General features: G+C 34.8%; 1 protein-coding gene and 1 long non-coding RNA gene across 2 annotated transcripts in view; one reads left to right on the plus strand and one right to left on the minus strand.

The window, feature by feature from the left end:
- The window catches only part of LOC141502154 (protocadherin-11 X-linked-like), a 550,716-nt gene that overhangs the window by 137,215 nt on the left and 394,134 nt on the right, over nt 1-19,367 (plus strand). The gene's annotated exons all lie outside the window — the stretch shown is intronic.
- Nucleotides 1-19,367, minus strand: part of LOC141502155 (uncharacterized) — a 62,711-nt gene that overhangs the window by 28,871 nt on the left and 14,473 nt on the right. Inside the window, exon 2 of the long non-coding RNA XR_012472430.1 lies at nt 1,865-1,949. This is a non-coding gene — a long non-coding RNA (uncharacterized LOC141502155). The remainder of the gene's footprint in view (nt 1-1,864; nt 1,950-19,367) is intronic.

Below are 19,367 nucleotides of genomic sequence, written 5' to 3' on the forward strand. Positions count from 1 at the left end.
ATTTTATTCATGCTGCAGTGGTTTAGAGATCAGAGTTGGCAATTGCCATAGATGAGAGAGCAGGGAAGAGGGAAAGGTATATTTTAGGGAACTGTGCTTTGTTCCTTCTACCCTTATTGCAATAGAAGACACACTTGAAGGATCAATGGAGAACAGCCTTCATTTCTGTTTAGCAGACATCTCTTATTTGAAATATGATTTTTAATTAACAGGTGATGTCCACATCAGGATGATTGAATTCAGAAATCGCATTGGGGAGACTGATGTCACTTCTGCATGTTTTCGATGTGTCCTGTAAAATTTTGCAGGAATTCTAAAAATGGAAAGTCTAGAGTATCCCTCTTTGAACCCACTGAATCAGTAATAAGAATAGTCTGGAATCTGTTACCTTCATCAGGAAGGACATTCTCAGGGATGGATTCATATCTGGTCCCTGGACCCAGATGGTTCTAAAGGAGAAAGTGAGGCTGATGACTTTGCACAGCCCCCCCTCACTTAATTCTAATTCATGTCATGACATCACTTCCCTGATGTCATGGTCTCCATCAAGAATGAAGGATAAACAACAACCCTTCACACTTGGGACATATATATATATATATATATATATATATATATATATATATATATATATATATGTTACCATGTGATAGCTGAGTGGAAATTAGTGAGGCAAGAATTTGTTTAGTCCTTTTTTTTTCCTCTTAAAAATGAAGTTTGTCTTTGGACTTGAATTTCGGTGTTACTCTTTGCTTTTTAAATAGAGAATGTGATTAAAAAAACACTTAAGGCAACGGGATTTTTGTTTTATGTTTTTTTGCAAGGCAATGGGGTTAAGTGGCTTGCCAAGGACACACAGCTAGGTAATTATTAAGTGTCTGAGGCCACATTTGAACTCAGGTCCTCCTGACTCTAGGGCCGGTGCTCTATCCACTGTCCCACCTAGAGAATATGATTTGAAGGATCCAGGGACTGAAAAGGTAGAAAATGTAATTCAACTATATCATATCAATCTATGAGCAAAGATTTTTTTTAAAGTGCAAAAGTTTTGATACTGAGGGTGTGTTTTTAAGAAGTAATTGTTTCCTAACTTGTGAACACTTAAGGAAATGCTTTGCTACTAAAGGGGTAGGGTATCCAGAAAGAAATATTTGAAAAAGAAGGTGGGGACAGAGAAACATGTCATGTCTAATTTGGACACATCACAATTTGCACTATTTCATTCCTTTCGAAAATCTTTTTATACCTTCATTTAGAAAACCAGAGGTTTGCCCACATTTATGACACTATAAAAATATTGTCATTTGTATTGCTTAGGCTAACAGTGCAGCCAAAAAATACATGTGGGTTATGGAGGAGAAAACCCCATTGCTCTGATAAGCAACAGAAGACTTTAGATTATCCATTTCTGGAAACTGCTTATGTAATATAGCTCTGTCTCTCTGTGTGTGTCTCTGTCTCTGTGTCTGTCTCTGAATCTCTATTTGTGTCTCTGTCTGTCTCTGTCTCATATTGTCTATCTCAATTAAAAAAAAATGATGCTGGTCTTTCACTTCCCCCAAAACCTAGCAGGTAATTTATTTCTCTCTGTTTCATACAAATAACCACATCCTAATTATAGTAATCAATTTACATGCAGTAATCACATTAACTGTGGTAATTATAATATGCATCACCTGGACCTGTATTTGTTGTAATCGGAATCAATAATTCTCAAGTGGGCCCAAGTGTGAAACTGATTAGATGTTCAAGTGATCAGAGATTAGGCTGTATTTGATTAAATGAGCTGCTTAGAATTTTTGCAATTAATTTTGATCAGTAAAATAAAAGATGTTTAAAGCAAAGCTAAATGGGGAATGCATACCTGCCATATTTCTGCATCTTTGCCTGCAGTTCTTGCTCATATGATGTTCCATGTTGCCTCGGATTTTATATGTCCATGTCTATTTCTAAGAATGAAAGAAATGAGCATTTTTAAGTTTCTTCTATATACCAGGCACCACAATAAGCACTTGACAAATATGATCTCATTTGACCCTCACCACAATCCTGAGAGGGAGGTGTTATAATTATCCTCATCTTATAGTTGAGGAAACTGAGGCAGATATTGGTTAAGTGATTTACCTAGAGTCATACAGCTAGTTTGAGGACATCATTGACCAAATGAACCTCCTGACCCCAGACCCAGAACTCTCTGCCACCCAACTTCTAGATTGTGAGTTGCTTTTTTTTTTAGATTTTTGCCAGGCAATGGAGTTAATTGGCTTGCCCAAGGCCACACAGATAGGTAATTATTAATTGTCTGAGGTCGGATTTGAACTCAGGTACTCCTGACTCCATGGCAGGTGCTCTATCCCCTGTGCCACCTAGCTGCCCCCCCCCCTGTGAGTTTCTTAATAGCTGAGATGAATACATTTCATATTTATTTTTACCATTCCTCCAGGGCTTACTACAGAGATTTAGACATAGTAGGCATTTGAAAAATAATTTTTGAATCAATGAGAAGTTCAACTAACAGAAGATAGTTATATTTTTTAGTCACACAGTCATTCAATACAGTCACCACTTTTATTAAGCATCTACTATATACATGAGATTGTTAAGAGGAGGGAAAGGGGTTAATTGGAGAAGCCCTGCGAAAGGCTGTAAGAGATGGCAGCGGAGGGACCTGGGGCCTAGGAGATGGAGATGAAGAGAAGTGGATGCAGACCTGGGGACAAAGAAGATGGAATATAAAGTGTCAAATTTGAGACTCAGCTATTTGCTTTGGCTGGAATAGGAGTGTATGAAGGGAGCGTTCTGAAGTGAGTCTGGAAAGGCAGGTGGGAGCCAGATTGTAGAGGGATCTTATGCTAAGGTGGTAATTTGTTCCACAAGCAAATGGTAGTTTTGACTGATTGTGTGCACTGGCCTGACCAAATTACTCATTTAGCATTGTCTCCTTAGAGTTTAGCTTGAAGAACAAAGATTACAAAGGAAAGAAATTTTTATCAGAAATGCAAATTTAGGTATATATAAAGTAGCTGTAGTGGATAGAGAGCTGATCTTAATAAATATCTTAATAATATGGGGCATTGACCCTGGAATCAGAAGGACATTATATTCCTGTCAAATCCAGCCTCAGCTACTTCCTAGCTGTGTGACCCTGGCCAAATCACTTCACCCTGTCTGCCTCATTTTCCTTATCTGTAAAATGAACAGAGAAGGAAATGACAAACTACTCGAGTATCTCTGCCAAGAAAACTCCAAATGTGGTCACAGAGAGATGGACACAACTTAAAAACTACTAAATGGAAATTTATGCAACTCTCATTGTGTGCCCTACATTGTTCTCTTTATGAATATTATCTCATTTGACACTCAGCATAACCCTGGAGGTTATTATTATCCCTTTTGTACAGATGACAAAACTGAGGCAGACAAAGATGAAGTGATTTGTCCAGGGTTACACAGCTATTTGAGGTGGGATGTAAAGTCAATGTCTTCCTTCACTCTAACTTATGCACCATTTAGATGACTTGTAGCTAGGATTATTTTGACACTGGCTTTGACATACTGGTTGTGTGATCCTAGATAAGTCATTAAACTTGTCAGTGTTTTAGGTAACTCTTGGGCTTGAAGTTACCTAGAAGGTGCTTGACCTGCATTTGCAGAGAGGGAAATTCCCTATATTGAAATCACAGGTCCAGTCTCCCCCGACCCTTCCCTTTCATCTATCTACCTATGTATATGTAGGATATGAAAGCCCAGATACAGAAAGTGAGCTCTTTGCCTGGGTCAAGATACAATATTTACTCAAAAAATTCAATATAAGTTCCTTGGAGGAAGGAAAATCTCTAATAATCAGAAGGATAATATAGATGATCTAGAAATATTTGATTTAGGATATCTCAAAGAAAAGTGTAAGCTTTTTTAAAAGTTTGATTAAATTGAAAACCAATAAGTTTAAAACCATTGCTGATAAAGAAATAATTTCACTTTTTTCATTCAAGGAAAGGTTTTAAAATGAATTGTTTTTAATTTGACGGAACAAATCAGTTGCTCAAAAGATTGACTTGGCTTCAAGCTCACTAATTTTAAACTCAAAAGAGTTGTTTTATAATGCATTTCATTCTCTTTTAAGCACCAAACTAAGAATTTCTCTTCACTTGGTCTAGTCCCATCTGCCAATTGACAAATTGGCAGGCCCATTTGCAAAATGCTTGTTTCTGCGTATGGGCCCATATATAGACGCATACATATATAGGTGTGTATATACATGCCCATATGCAGAGATCAGCCCATTTGCTGGTGGACAGCCTGGGAACTGGACTCAAATAGAGAAGTGCTTTATTTCGGGCTTAAAAATATAGTTTTATTCGTAAAATACTTTTGAGCTCAAAATAGTGAGCTCAGACCAGTTAAGGTAATCAATCACACTTCAGTTCTCCTTTTTATTAGCCCATATAAACAATATTAACAACCATAGCTACCACCCAAAGGAAGTATTCTGGAGAAAAGGAGTGCCACAGATTGCCTCCAAGCACACAGAATTGTAGTAAGGTTCAAATGAGATGACAGAGCACATTTAAACATTATTCATATGTAGTGTGATTTCTATTTTCATCATTCATATCACTCATCTCATTTTTCATTTTTAAAGGGCTAAGATGGAAAAGGTCAGAAGACAAGTTGATGTCTTGCTCTTTATTTTTTCATATTCACTGATCTGTGAACTATTTTGCAAGTGGGTAAAATAAGGTTTTTGTATTTGAATAAGTATACTGAGTTGCAAACTCTCTGGATACTCATTGAATGAATATCACTACTCCATTAACAGACAGGATGGCAGATGACATATATCTTATCATTTCTATACATTGTATGAACTCCTTTAGCTTGATCTTTATACTTTAGAAGTTATTCATTCCAAGTAGCTTGAAGACTATGAACATTTGGTAGAGTGACATCTATTTTAAAAAACTTGCTCAGATTTTTAAGCATTGATATTATGTCTAGATGGTTGTGGACAACAGTTCTGTTCATAATGATATGTTGGCTCCAGAAGAGTTTATCTGTTGAATTCTAAGACATATTCTACAGTTTGTGCATGTAGTACAGGGATTTAAGGTTATTGAGCATCTGATATATAGAATTTAACAAAGGACAGTGAGCTTCTAACTGCCCAATTATGTCTTTCTACATATTTAATATTATCATCATTATTACCACATTTTCTTATCTTTTTGATCGTTTAGAGAATCTGATGACAACTCACTATCCTGTTCTTGTTCTATCATATTAATATTCTGTGGAATATTGACCAGGTAGACTGGTAGACAACCAGTTTTGTTTAATCAAAAGCCAGTATTATGATTTAAACTCAATTCCTAAGGCCTCCCTGAAACCATCTTTGGAACTGTAGCAGACAGGACTGGGATGATATGTATCTCCTAGTTTTCCTAGGTAACTTTAACTTCTTTTCCTTGGTCTGTCTATATTTTATAAGTTCTTCATTCCCTGTAGTTTGGAGATTGAGTGTTCAGTATGATGATATGTAATTAAAATGTTATTCTTAAATTTTATATATATATATATATATATATATATATTCTATCTGAATGTTTGTGGACACTGGTTCAGTATATAGTGCTAATATGCTTCTCAGTAGTTTATCTGTTGATTCTCTCAGGTATTTGTAGGTTTGTTCTTGGAGCATGGGTATTTGCTATCTGATTTTAAAAATTATAAATAATAGTGGCATAAATCTGAAAGGTCCAGTATCTCCCTGAAATCTAGACTTTGTTGTTATTGTTATTGTTATTATTATTATTATTATTATTAATAGCAGCAGTATCTCTTCTTTCCTTTTATCTTACTTACACTTTTATGACAGAGTTCAGATAGAGTCCTAGGACAAATTATTTCCTGCTATTATTATTCTTTATATTTAATGTTCAATGAATGATTATACAAATGGATAAAATGAATTCTTTTTGTAGTTGAATAAGACAATTAGAATGTAAAATCTTCCTAGTTAGAGTCTCTAAAAAGCATCTCTGGAGCAAATAGTGATGAAATGAACCTCATCATTTCCCCACATTATTATTGTATCCCCTTACAAAATGAATGATGAGGGGATTCTTATTCATTTTCATCGATATTTAGAGGACAATAAGGAAAAATTTAAAGAGGATAAATATGGCATATATAACATATCCATCCATATATTTCACATAATATTGCTAATAGTACTATTTTTTAAGTAAGGGGGAGCATGAGATCTTTATTCTAGTGTTTGGAAGGCTTTCATGTGTAAGAGGAATTAGATTTACTCTATTCGATCTTACAGGGCATGAGAACAAGCAAGGAGTAGAAGATGCAAATAGCCAGATTTAGTCTAAATGTTAGGAAAACAACTTTCCTTACAAATTTTCCTTAAAAGAAATTTGCTAACAATGAAACTGTTCAAAGTGTCATATTGGGGTTTTCTTGTGTCATAATTTAAACTTGATGACTTCTGAAGTCCCTTCCAAAACCCACTTTCCTGTGATTTTGTAATTTCAGTTTAAGCAATCATCCCTGAAGGGAAAACTAAAATGTTAGAATTTAAACAGGTTATTAGACACAGTAACATGCAGAGGTAGTATATATGTACATATATATGTATATATGTACATATATATGTATATAAAATTGTTCTAAAAGATGAATCCTCAGTTTCTGGAGCAGTGCTATGGCTCCTGGTTTACAGCTTTCCAAAAAAATAAAGAGACATACTCTGATTTCTAATTTAATTATAATTTTGAATGTTCTCATCTTAGCCTCAGGGAACTGGATTCTGGGAAAGTGGACCTTAAAAGGATCTAGTTGCAATGGAAAGAAAGTCCAGATAATTGATGCTCATTGTCTTGCAGATGGAAATTTTAAACCATTTACTTTCAGGAGACTATTGGTTAACACTCCTTAGGGATGAAAATTAGATATATGTCAAGTTTATGATTTTCATGGCCTAAAAGTAAACATATTTTTAGACTTTTAGCACAGTTCCTAAAATAATGAGCATCAGATGTTTTTTGTCACTTGGACTCTTGGTCTAGTTCTCTCTCCTTTGCTTGATTTCGATTGTGCTTTAATTACAGGATTTTCTTGAAACAAAACTGAAATGGCAAGAGTAATATAGTGTAGTTAGAAGTGACTAAGTACAAAAGTATGGTTTCTGGAAGCATTATGTTCATTTAACCAGTGCCAATAAAAACTGGCAGCAGAACTAAGACAGGCTAAAATAGAGTAAATGGGACCTTTTAAAACTGACATGCCAGTGATAGATGGATCCTAGAACCCACTTGCACTATCATCAGTCGATGGACATAATCAGAATATTCTGCAGATCAAAAGTAAGAGTGGGTTTACTTCCTTAGAATTTTCTAATTTCTAATTCCTTTTCTTCAAATGTCTCCTCGCTATCAATATTACTATCTCGGTTAGTAATTAATGGTGTATTAAGACCTAAATCCATATATTGATTTTCTTATTTATCTAAGTGTTACTTTTGGAATTGTTGAATTTCCATACCTTAGTTGTGCCATGAGAACTTGAGTCTAAATAAATGTAAAAATATATCTTCTAGCATCAAGGTTTATGGAATCACAGAATAGCTTGGTTCCAACATAAACTATTATCAATAGTATTTCAGCAAAATTCATTTAGAAAAGTTGGGGATGGAAAAAAAAATCTAGAAATTCTGTCCAATCCTTTCATGCAATAGATTAAGAGGTGGGAACCCAGAGAAAGGAAGTAACTTGTTACACCGCATGTGAGTGGTTTTGGAATCCCAGGCCTCTTTCCTTATTACATATTGCTTAATCCCCTCCCCCCAAAATACACTGGGTTGATGTAGGCTTGAAAGAAATATTCTGGAACCTCATAGCATAACCTTTAAGCATAGTAAAGCTTGAATAAAATCAGTTAAGGGTGAAGTCAAAACAAACCAAATAGCACTTGGCCTTGGTCACACATCTGCCTATGTCCATTCTGTTTGATATTGCTGGCACCAGAGTTTGTTCTGAGACTGGCTTCAATGGTCTCTATGTATGGGGCCATATGACTAATCGGGGCAAGATGGCAGTGGAAATTATATAGGGAGGAACAAAGAAGTTCTATTAAAAACATGTTAAAAACATTTTGGGTACAATAATTTGTTGAAGAGATGAGAAACTTTGAGCAAGTTTTCCAGGTAGTTGCCCTTGTTGGGTTTAAAATCTTTTTTTTTAGTTTTTTTTTTTTTTTTTTTTGCAAGGCAATGGGGTTGAGTGGCTTGCCCAAGGCCACACAGCTGGGTAATAACTAAGTGTCAGAGGGAGGATTTGAACTCAGGTACTCCTGACTCCAGGGCTGGTGCTCTATCCACTGAGGTGCCCCTGGGTTTGATGTCTTTAAAAAAAAAAATCTTTTTGTTGATTTATTTTGCTCTTCTCTCAAGTACATTTCCTAATGCATTATAACCCCCCTCTCCAGACATCCTTTGTAGCAAAGAATAACAGGAGGAGGAAAATAGTTTTTACAAAACTAACCAACACATCAAAAACCCTTGGAAATTACATGTAATGCTCTTCAACCATTTTTGATCATTCTCCCAATAAAGAGTACATTCCTTGCTTTCAATAACTTTTCTCATGGGCATAAGTGATATCTTCAGATTACATTTTGTTTTTATGAAAAGAAAACCTTAAAGCCAAGTTATACTGCACTTATATAACCAGTCATTTTGTATCTTCTATTAATATTTTACTCCCTTAAAGAAAAAAATAATATTTATTTTAGGAGTCATAGAAAAATTTGCTATGACTAACACGCTTTCAATGTGCTATTTTACTGAAGAGAAACTTCAAGTTAGATGTTATTTTACATTATTTTTAAAAACCCTAGCTTATCTCAGACTCCATTTTGATATCTATGAGATTAGATCAGGGAATGCCATCTCAATCACTGAAGTCAAACTCCCTCTAAACCAGATGAATTTAGGAAAACCTCTGGATTCTCCATACCATAGAACCCTCACAGAAATTGATAAATTTATGGATTTCAGGAAAAGAAAAGAAAACAAGACAAAACCCTGAGGCCATTAGAGCACCTAATACTAATTGTGTAAAGTACCTCCCCACCCTATCTTTGACAATAGGTTTGACTAATGCTTCTTTCTGGTAATTGGTCTGGCTTCATTCATCTATGCTTGTATTTATTATTCATGTGAACAATAAAAAGTTCCTGTTCTTGCTCTTATTTGGTGTAAACTGATCCTCTGCAATTCCTAGCTTAGTATCCTTCATTCCTCATTTCCTCCTCTTTTCCTTTTATTCCTTCCCCTTCCCCATTTTCCCTTTTCTCTTTCTTACTTCCCCTTTTCCCTGCCTCCTCTTCTTTTACTTTTTCTCTTTTTCTTCTCTTTTCTTTTTTGGGGGGAGGGGGAGGGAAGGAGAGGGGTAGGGTTAGGAGTAGAAGAAAATTATACTTAGATCAACTGGTACTTTGATTTTTCTAGTAATTCTCTATTTTAGGGCTTAAAATTTGAAAATGAGAGAACTTTTTTTACCCACTTGGTTTTAGATGGTGGATTAAAGTTGATTGTTTTGTTTTTCTATTCTGAAGGCACAGGTCTTACAACTTAAAATAGCTAGAATTTAGATAGAACAATTGTATTCCTGACTTTTGAGATTTCCACTGAAACGTCATCTAAAGACTGGAGTGAGTCCCAGTTGTGCCAGTTAAGGAGCTGTGCAGTCTTGGGCAAACCATTTTTACTTCTCTTGGGACTCAGCTCAAAAATTGCAGGATTTGACCTATTAATGCAATTAAATGGCTAGGGAGTCAAGATGGCAGTCCAGTGGATTTAATTAGCAATCTGATTCCTAATGTTTTATTCAGATGTGCAAATTCACAGTTTTTTACTTTGTGTGTGTGTGTTTCTGTGAGTGTGGTATGGGATAGGGGACAAACCTGTGATTTCAATGATATAGCGACCTCTACCAATACTCTTGAGCATCTTCTTTCCAACTTATACCCTTAGGGAATTGCTTAGGGTTAAATGACTTGCCCAGGTCATATAGCCAGGGTTGTCAGTCAGTCTAACAATAGGAAGGACTTGAACTCATGGCTAGCTCTCTCTATCCACTATGACTTGATGGTTTTCAAAATTAGCTGAACAAAATTAGTAGCTCTGGTTTAGGGACATCCTTACCACTCTGTAATCTTATTGCATTAACATCCCCACTTAGTCCCACAATTCAACGTTAGCTAAAAGAGCACCAGGTAAAGGGCTGAACAGAAACAGCCATGTATTGTTAGACAATCAAATCAATACTTTTGGAATATTTGAATGTATGACAGTAGAAGTAGCTGGAACCAACAATATTATTAAGAAACAGTTTAGGTAAGAGCAACCTTAGGAGAGAAGACCTGTATAGTACTTTATCAGCCACCAAAAAAAATCAATTTAAGAACTAGGCCATTTATTCATGGAATCATTACACTTTCAAAGAAGCCTTCTAAAAATGTACAATGGAACTGGTCCTTGATTTTTCAGCATGACAGAAATTAACTTAGTGGAAATGATACCAGTCTTTCCCCTAAATTTTGTTCATGTAGAAAGAACAAAGTAGGTACATGAAAACTGATGAAGTCGTTTAAAAATAAAATTTGATTTGTGTTAAAATAAACAATATACCAAGACTTTCCCTCTGGTCAAAACTTTTCTTCTATACCAAAAACCCACAGATAGAAACTAGAAATATTAGCAATTCAAGGGGAAAGAAATGTAAATGGATTAAGTACAACTCCTGGTTAATTCAATTTCCACCTCCGCAGGCAAAAAAATACTCATTGCATCTTCTTTTTTGTATAGACTTAGACTGACTTATTTTCTTTCCTTCATCTTTCCCTTTGATCTCTCCCCCTTAATCTTTCCTTATGTCTGTCTCTGTCTTTCTGTCTCTCTCTTTATACAAATAAATACAAATATGTATATACTTATATAAATATATATAGTATTTCATTTAATCTTTCAAATCAGATTCCAATGCCTTTTTTTCTGAAGACTTCAAAGAAACAGTTTTTGACTATAAATAATGAATTCTCACCATTTTCTATAATTTCTAGATTTATTATGGTGTTGTTTACTAGATGGTTTTGCTTAACTGCATGCAAGTTAACTGAGATTTGACTCCACTGAAGAGAATAGATGTGCCCTGTGTTCCATTTCATTATATGTTGATTATGTTATATAAATAATAAAATTCTACTTGGCATCTGCATTAAGTAGTGGAGATCCAGCCTTAAAACCAAGATTCACGTCCTATTTGATATATACTGGCTTTGTGACCCTAGACAACTCATTTCTTCTTTTGGTGAACCAGACAACTCCCTAGAACTATAAATTACAGAACATATGCTCTCCTGCACACCTTAGTTTCCCTATGCCAATGAAATCACAGTACCAGTCTCTATTTCCTACATTGAAGTCTAGTGAAAGTATCATGGTTACTTACATGTAACTATGATACTTGTTTGCTTTCTCAAAGTAGCAACTTAACTTGAATGCTAGTTCAACTACCTTATGTAATCTTTTGACAAGGAAGACTGGAATGAAGAAAACCTGGGTTCAAATATTACTTAGCTCAGATATTTACTAGCTGTATGATTTTGGTTATCATTTGTTACTCTGGGACTCAGTTTCCTTATCTATACAATGAAGGAATTAGGCCCAGAGGCAACTAAAGGTTTCTTGCAGCTTTAAAATGGTTGTATTTGGACCTGAGTCCAGTGTTGAAACTAGGTTTACTAAATGTCCACCTATTTTAAACAAATTGTTTATGTGGTACATTTTTATTAATCAGTTTGTTTGTGTGGCAGGCAGTGCAGTGGAATGGGTCCAGTCTCTCATTACCTTTAGCAGCTACTTTTTTTCTCCCTAGAGGGAGAATAGGGAAATAAAGAAATCCATTTCACTTTTCTATCCTTCAAAGCAAAATAAACTTGCTGGTGAAATAATTAGAACAATGTGGCCCACTTTTGAGACTTAGGTAGTGCTTAATTTTGTTTCCTATAATGAGGGTGACCTTTACATCAATTTTCATCTGCCCTCAAGCCTAAAAACAAGAATCAAAAACAAAGATGGGAGAAAATAAAGAGAGGGCAAAAGAAACTGTGGTAAGCTGGGAAAATTCAGTTTCAATCTGGAATGTTTAAGGAGTGCCCAAAGACTAACAAAATAAGGAATACATCACTAGTGAAAAGGCCATTCTTTGCTACTATATTCGCTCAAATATCATTAGATGAAATAATTTTGTATCAAAAATAGCTATATTTCTCTCATAAAATACATGGAAATTTTCTTAAAGCTACCTGAGGGTGGAGGGATATAATTTTTATAAGGAAATATAATACTCTTAAAGAAGTTGAGATCATTGTCTTTCTTTCTTTTAGGAACTTAGAACAATGTTTTTTAATTATTTAAAAATAATATATTGATATATTTCATTTTTATATCACCCACATTTATCAAGGTCTCCTTTGTCTCTTTTCCTCCCAGGAAGTTATTCATTAATATAAAATATAAAATGGTGGTAAAAACAATTCAGCAAAGCTAACCAATATATCAAAGCATTCTGTTATATTCAGTTTTCCAGGAATTTCCAATGTCTGAAAAGTAAAGGCATAGCTCTTCTTTGAATCCAGTGTTGGTCATTAAAGTTTCACACCATTGAGTTTTGATTACTGCTGTTGTTCCATTGCGTTTACATTATTATAGTAATCGTGTATGTTGTTTTCCTGGTACTGTTTATTTCATTCTGAATCAGTTCATGTAATTCTTCTCTGTAATCATATTCATTAACTTTTTATTTACAGCACAGTAATATCCCAATCTATTCATGTATTGCAAATTTTGACTCTTTCTCCATCAATGGGCAAACTTTGTTTCCAGTTCTTTGTTTCTACAAAGAAATATTGGTATAAATATGTTGGTGTTTATGGAGACTTTAAGAAAAGTTGTTATTGATGCCATTAAGAAAAAGACCTCACAGTAGAATGATAGGGTAAAAGGGTATGAATGTATTAATCAGTTTCTTAGCATAACTGCAAATTGTTAGGAAAGGTTTTTTTGGTTGTTGCTGTTTGTAGTGATTACAACTACCTCCCACTAGTTTTCTTTTACTTTGTCTAGAGAAATCTATTTTCCAGTTTTTCAATTCTTGGTCATGTATTCTAAGAATTTGAATTTTTTCTGAAAAGAATACTACCTATGATGGGAATAAGCATCTTTGAAAACAAAATATGCCACTGATCAATTAACCAAAATACATTTATTAAGTTGCTTACTGTGTGCTGGATATTGGGAAAACAAAAAAGAGGCAAAAGATAGTCCCTGTCCTCAGTGGTTTATAATCTAATGGGTAACCCAAACTGGGAAATGAGACCAATGCTTCAGTTGTCTTCATCCTTAGTATCAGTCACCCCTGCTAAATCATTCATGACTCCTCCAACAATTGTGTCATCAAAGATGTATAAAAACAAAAGAAGAGGATTGGGTAATTCCCATACTTCCCATTTTATTTGTGTATGTGGACACATAGAGGGATGAATTTATGCAGAAAATTGAAGATATCTGTATCTATATATTTATGTCTGCACAAGCACAATTAGTGGGATATAGATAATCAACCCTTTGCCCATCTGAGATTTGTTCTATTTATTGTTATTTAACATGTGCAAAGTCCTTTAAATAGACATCATTAGATAGACATGCATTAGATTTTTAAAAAGACATGCATTAGATTTTTAAAAAGGACATACACATATATGTTTTATTTTTTCTAAATGAATGAAAAAATAATTTGGGAAGATCATAGTACAAACTGGTAAAAGTTCAGATTCTCATCTACCCCTCTTAGCTCCATTTAATTGTGATCCTTAATTTACTGAACATAAAGTGTCCTTCAAAGTGAGAATTCTTCCCCAATAAGTTCCTAAAAACTGAGGACAAAGCCTACCCTAAAAAATGAGAATCATTCATTCATTAAGCCATTATTATGCACCAACTAGATATTAGGTACTTATTTAACATTAGGGATACAGAGACAAAAAGGAAACATCCCTTCCATTGAGGAGTGAATAAGTGCATTCAGTTTTACCCTTTCTCTACAACCTATCATCCTAGAGAACTGCTCAAAATCTTTAAGATCTGTGAGATTAAGAGTCCCATAGGTTCACTCAGCCAGTCTAAGTAAGAGGCAGGGTATTAATTCAGGTTTTTGTTTTCTTTTATTCTGGGTCCAAGGCAAGTTCTGTCTCCATCAAGCTGTACAGATCAATAAATACAAAATATATACAAAGGAAATAAAAAGTAACTTTCGGGAGTCTTTCCAATGCAGAATAAGGGTCTGGAAGGGAAGTAGTACCTAATCTGAGCCTTCACAGGTTCTAAAGAGGAAAGGGAGGGAGCTCTCCAAGCCTGAGAGACATGCATGTGGTTGAGAGATGGAGAATCATGTCTGTGAGGTACCAAATAGGCCTCTTTGTCTGGGATTTTTAGTGCGTAAGTCGGAACTATAAACCTTAGTCACATAATGAAACACTTGAAAGGACTAAGGAGTTTGAATGTCATTCTAGTGGAAATGGGGAGCCACTGAAGTTTCTTGTCCTATGGAGTACCATAGTATTATCTGTACTTTAGGAATTTCAAATGAATAGCTTTGTAGTCCATAGCTCAGAGAGGAGAGATTTGAATCAGAAAAACCAGGGAGCAGTCTATTACAGTAGTCTGGCTGAGAGGTGATGAGAGCCTGGACTCAGGCGTTCATGGTGCCATGTGAGTGAAGAGAAGAGGAAGTCAAACCCAAAACATTGCTTACCCCATCTGCTGCCTATTAGCCTATTAGATTGTGTTCTTCCATGGAACACTGTGTTAGGTATTTGTTCTACGTAATAGGCCTTTGTGATTAGAGCAGATAAAGACATCGTAGCTTCTCTCTCTCTCTCCATTTCTTGCTCTATGATCTACAGAATGGATACATTCCTTTGCCTACTACATGATAGCATTAATGTGTTCTGATGACAGTATCAGTGTTATAACACCATGATCATTATTGGTACATTCTCATGGAATAGAGGCTACTTATTTTCTTGAAACTCAATGACTAAAGAGCTTACTGGTCTATGTTCTGAAACTCCTAATGGGCATCTAAATACCCTACCAATGGCTAGACCTCCATCTCTTAGTTAGCCAGAATCCAAATAAAATGAAATTCAAGGAGGTAATTCAACGAGGTAATTTTTCCTACTCGGCAGCTCTAGAGACATCTGTGTATTACAGCACAGAGAAAGAAATTCACATTATAAATTATGTTTATTAGTTGATATTCACTGTATATTGGAAGAGAGGAATGAAAGCGATCCTCTCCTACTCCCCTTTTCATTCATCCATGAATATCCAATTTATCAATTAAGCTTAGAGCAGTTTTCCATTTTTCCAAAGAGCCATCATAAAATCCATATAATCCTATAATATAGCTACAGAAATAGAGCTACAAAGCTAGCAGCATTTTACACAAACCAAGCTGTAATAATCCAGAGTGAATTGTACTTGACATTCTAAGTCTCTGCTAAGAAATAAGATCTTAAACTCTCATTATAAATGCATATGTGACCATTATAATGTTACCTGACTACAAGAGAATTCAGCCTTTACAGCGACTCATATATAATTCTCTATTGAATATTTGCCATTTGAAACATGTGCATTTAATTTTTAAGAGTTCATTTACAAGGGAGACATTTGTACCTTAGACCTATCCCATTCCAACTACCTTCTCTCTGATTACATTCCAAGCATCACAGAGGCTTGCCAGTGTTTCTAGTTCTCTGCTGAAGCAGTTCTTGCTGGCTCAACCTAATTTTTCTAAATATTCACTTTTGAAATAAAGATTTAATTGAAGCCCTACCAAAATCATGGCTTACATTTTTCTTACCTTAATTGCTTTGTTGCATTTATTGATTTTTATTGAGTGAATTGAACTAATTGAGATCAAGAAGAAAAGAGGTTCTCTGTCACATCTACAATTTCGACCTTTTCCCTTCTCCCTCACAAACATTCCATTTCCACAATTATTCTTTACTTCTGCTCAATAGATTTCCTCTTTTCAAAGACTGCTCCTTCTACAATCTATATCCCATTCCCTTCTCCATTAGGTTGTAGCGTGTTACTATACTCTTCTACCATTCTCTTAAGCTAGCCCACCTTTCATTCTCTAAATCTTGGTTTGCCTTTAATCTATGTCTTTGTGTCCTCTACCTTCAGAAATCCTTTCCCCATCCATGACTGTGTCCTTATCTCCTATCTTCCACCTCTCATCTTACATGACTATTATTTTGAAGGTATTGCAAAGGATGAATTGGAGAGAAGAGATTAGTGTCTGAAAGATATATTAGGAGGCCATTGTAGTGGTTGAAGCAAGAGATAATAATAATGGCCTGAAGTAACATAGTAGCAGCTCAAGTGGTATCCAAGGGATAAGGCAAGCTAGAAACTAGAAGATTTGGTTTCTGGGTACAACATATCCCTTATGTATGGAATGTACTCCTTGTTTACCCCTCAGCCTTGTCTTTCTAGCAAATTTTTAAGCTCAGCTAAGGTTCCATGAAGCTTTTCTTCAACTCTTTCCTTATCTGTACCTATATTGTTTTTCTAGGATATAATTTCCTTGAGGGCAGAAGCTACTGGGTTTGTTTATTTTCTTCACATACACATTGCCTAGTATAGGACCTTGCACATAATTATACACTTAATAAATAAATATTTCAAATTTAATTTAGTGCAGTCCAAGGAACTTGGAAACCATTTGGGATAAGGGAATGACTAGAGTCAAAGAAGACCAAAGCTATGATCTCTAATGACTAGAAGGAATGTAGTGTCGTATTAAAAAAAAAAAAAAAAAAGCATTGCTAGGAAGAAGGGCAGGATTTTTTTTCCTCTGGTAAAATGAATGAATTGGACACTTGAAGACTGAAGTATAAGTCCAAACTCCAACATGTGATGTATGTGACCTTGGGTAAGTGATTTACTCTCTCAGCCTTGATTTCTTCACCTGCTTAATAAGGTTAATAACCTTTTTATTACCTACCTTGCAGATTGTTTTGAAAAAAGCCCTTTGTAGACTATGCAGCATTATGTATCAGTTATTCCTAAAATTTCAAGCTCAGGACTGAGTCTAACAGGGTGTCCCAAAAGTCTTAGTGCAGTTTTAAGATATTAAAGCATAAAACTGCACTAAGACTTTTGGGACACTCTGTATTTTCCCTTGGCTTCAAATATAGAGGAAAAAAAGGAAGTAATGCTACTTGGTTTTCGTTTGGTTACTGTTCTGCCTTGGCATAACATACTTTTGGAAGTCGACTTCTTCAAACACAGAGATGGATATGGACTACAAGTTATGAAAACTAAATGAAAGTTGGGGTTCTTTTTTTCTTCTAATAGTTCCGAATTGGTTCATTGGTTCTTCTCTACCTAGAATAGTTTTGTGGTTTGGTCATGATCTTTTGTCCAGTTTTTAACAGGATACTGTATAAACCATTTTAGGTGTTTTTTTTTTTTTTAAGCCACGGGATATGATCTGACTTTTCCTACTTTTTCACATTAAAAATCTAAAATGTGGTATTCTAAACATACTTTCAACAAAAAGGAATTGTTATGTTGTGCTGTTGTACATTGAATATCAACTGACTTGTTATTTGATTGTCATGACTTTGAACCTCTCTTCACATGCAAAGAAAAATGAAGAGCTTTTAAGGCAATCTTACAACTCTCAAATTAACCTAATCATTTTAATACTGGAGAATATGACACTATAGTTGTGAGAATTAACATGTTTTAATGATGGATATTTCAAGGAATTTATGCTATCACTGTCATAGATGTGCTCTCCTATGGTTCAGATTAACCACTTATTCAAGATTTCTAATCTTGCCCTGATCCTTCTGTCCAAGTTTCCCTCCTATATATCTTCCACTGGGGTCTTCACCAATATTCTTGGAAACTTCCTTTGAATATCTTGATAATAGAAAGGCACTAGTGAAATGCACAGGTTTTATTTTTATATTTTCTCCATTATTCTCCCTACATTCCTGACCTACCTTCTCTTCCAGTTGTAGGTTTTCCTCTTAAATGATTTATTATATACCTGCACAATTTTTTATTATATAGTAGTGATTATATACTGCTATAAAATGTTTCAAGGGTTGAAGCATTTATATTGTGCTCCCTGGAAGGTAGGCACTAGAGGTATAGTTATATTTGTCCTGATTTTGAAAAATGAGGAAAAGAGAATTGGACAAATAAAGAAACTTAATGATAGCTACCATTTATGTGGTGCTTTAAGATTTGCAAAATGCTTCATAAATACTAGTTCATTTAATCAACCCTGGGAAATAGGTGCTATTATTTTCATCTCCATTTTACAGATGAGGAAACTAAGGTAGACAGAGGTTAAATGACAACTTCATACAGCTAGTCACAAAACTAGTAAATGTTTGAGGTATGATACAAACACTAGTTTCTTGGGACTTCCAAATCCAATGAACTTTATATTCTACCACTTTTTTGTCTACATTGCTTCTCTCCAATGTGTTTTGGATGACACCAATTTGATTCTTTATCGTTTGAGGTATACCCTTTTTTGTAGTTATATTGTATGACCAAGAGAACACGTATTAAAAAGGTATTCCCCCTTTCAGGGAAAACTTCAGGTCATTAAAAACTGCTATTTTTCAAATGAAATTCAGCTTCTTTCTTCAATTCAGTTCTAGGTTCATTGTCCATCTGCAGTGCTGGTCAAAGATAAATACTGATGGACCATCTCCATGAGTTATTATCCTGTTATATATCTTACACTTAAGAATAGAACTTCTCCATCCTCTTGTTTCTTCCTACGTTGAGACTCAGACTAAAGTCTAAGTGTTCACGGGAGCTGCATTAGTAGGCTCTTCAATGCTATAGACTAAAACTCGATGGATTCAACACAATGGCATATACAAACAAGAGCATCAGGAAGACTTATTCCTAAAGAGAATATTCCTCCAGTATTGATAAATGCATTAAATTCCTAATGTAACTATGGGTGCTATGAAAATATGATTAATTATCTTTATTAGGGTACTTTCTGATAGGGGAGTGAATTGTGAATATTTCCTCTTCGATCCATTAAACCTAATGGTTAAAATTAAAAACTGTCCTCTATAAATAACCTATCATATTTTAATAGTATCACACTATAGAGAATGCATTCAGGTTACTTAGTGAACCAGTTGAAATCTCTGTATTGAATAAACTATCAGTTGAA

Source organism: Macrotis lagotis, chromosome X (assembly GCF_037893015.1).
Source record: "Macrotis lagotis isolate mMagLag1 chromosome X, bilby.v1.9.chrom.fasta, whole genome shotgun sequence".
In the NCBI taxonomy this organism is placed as follows: Eukaryota; Metazoa; Chordata; class Mammalia; order Peramelemorphia; family Peramelidae; genus Macrotis; species Macrotis lagotis.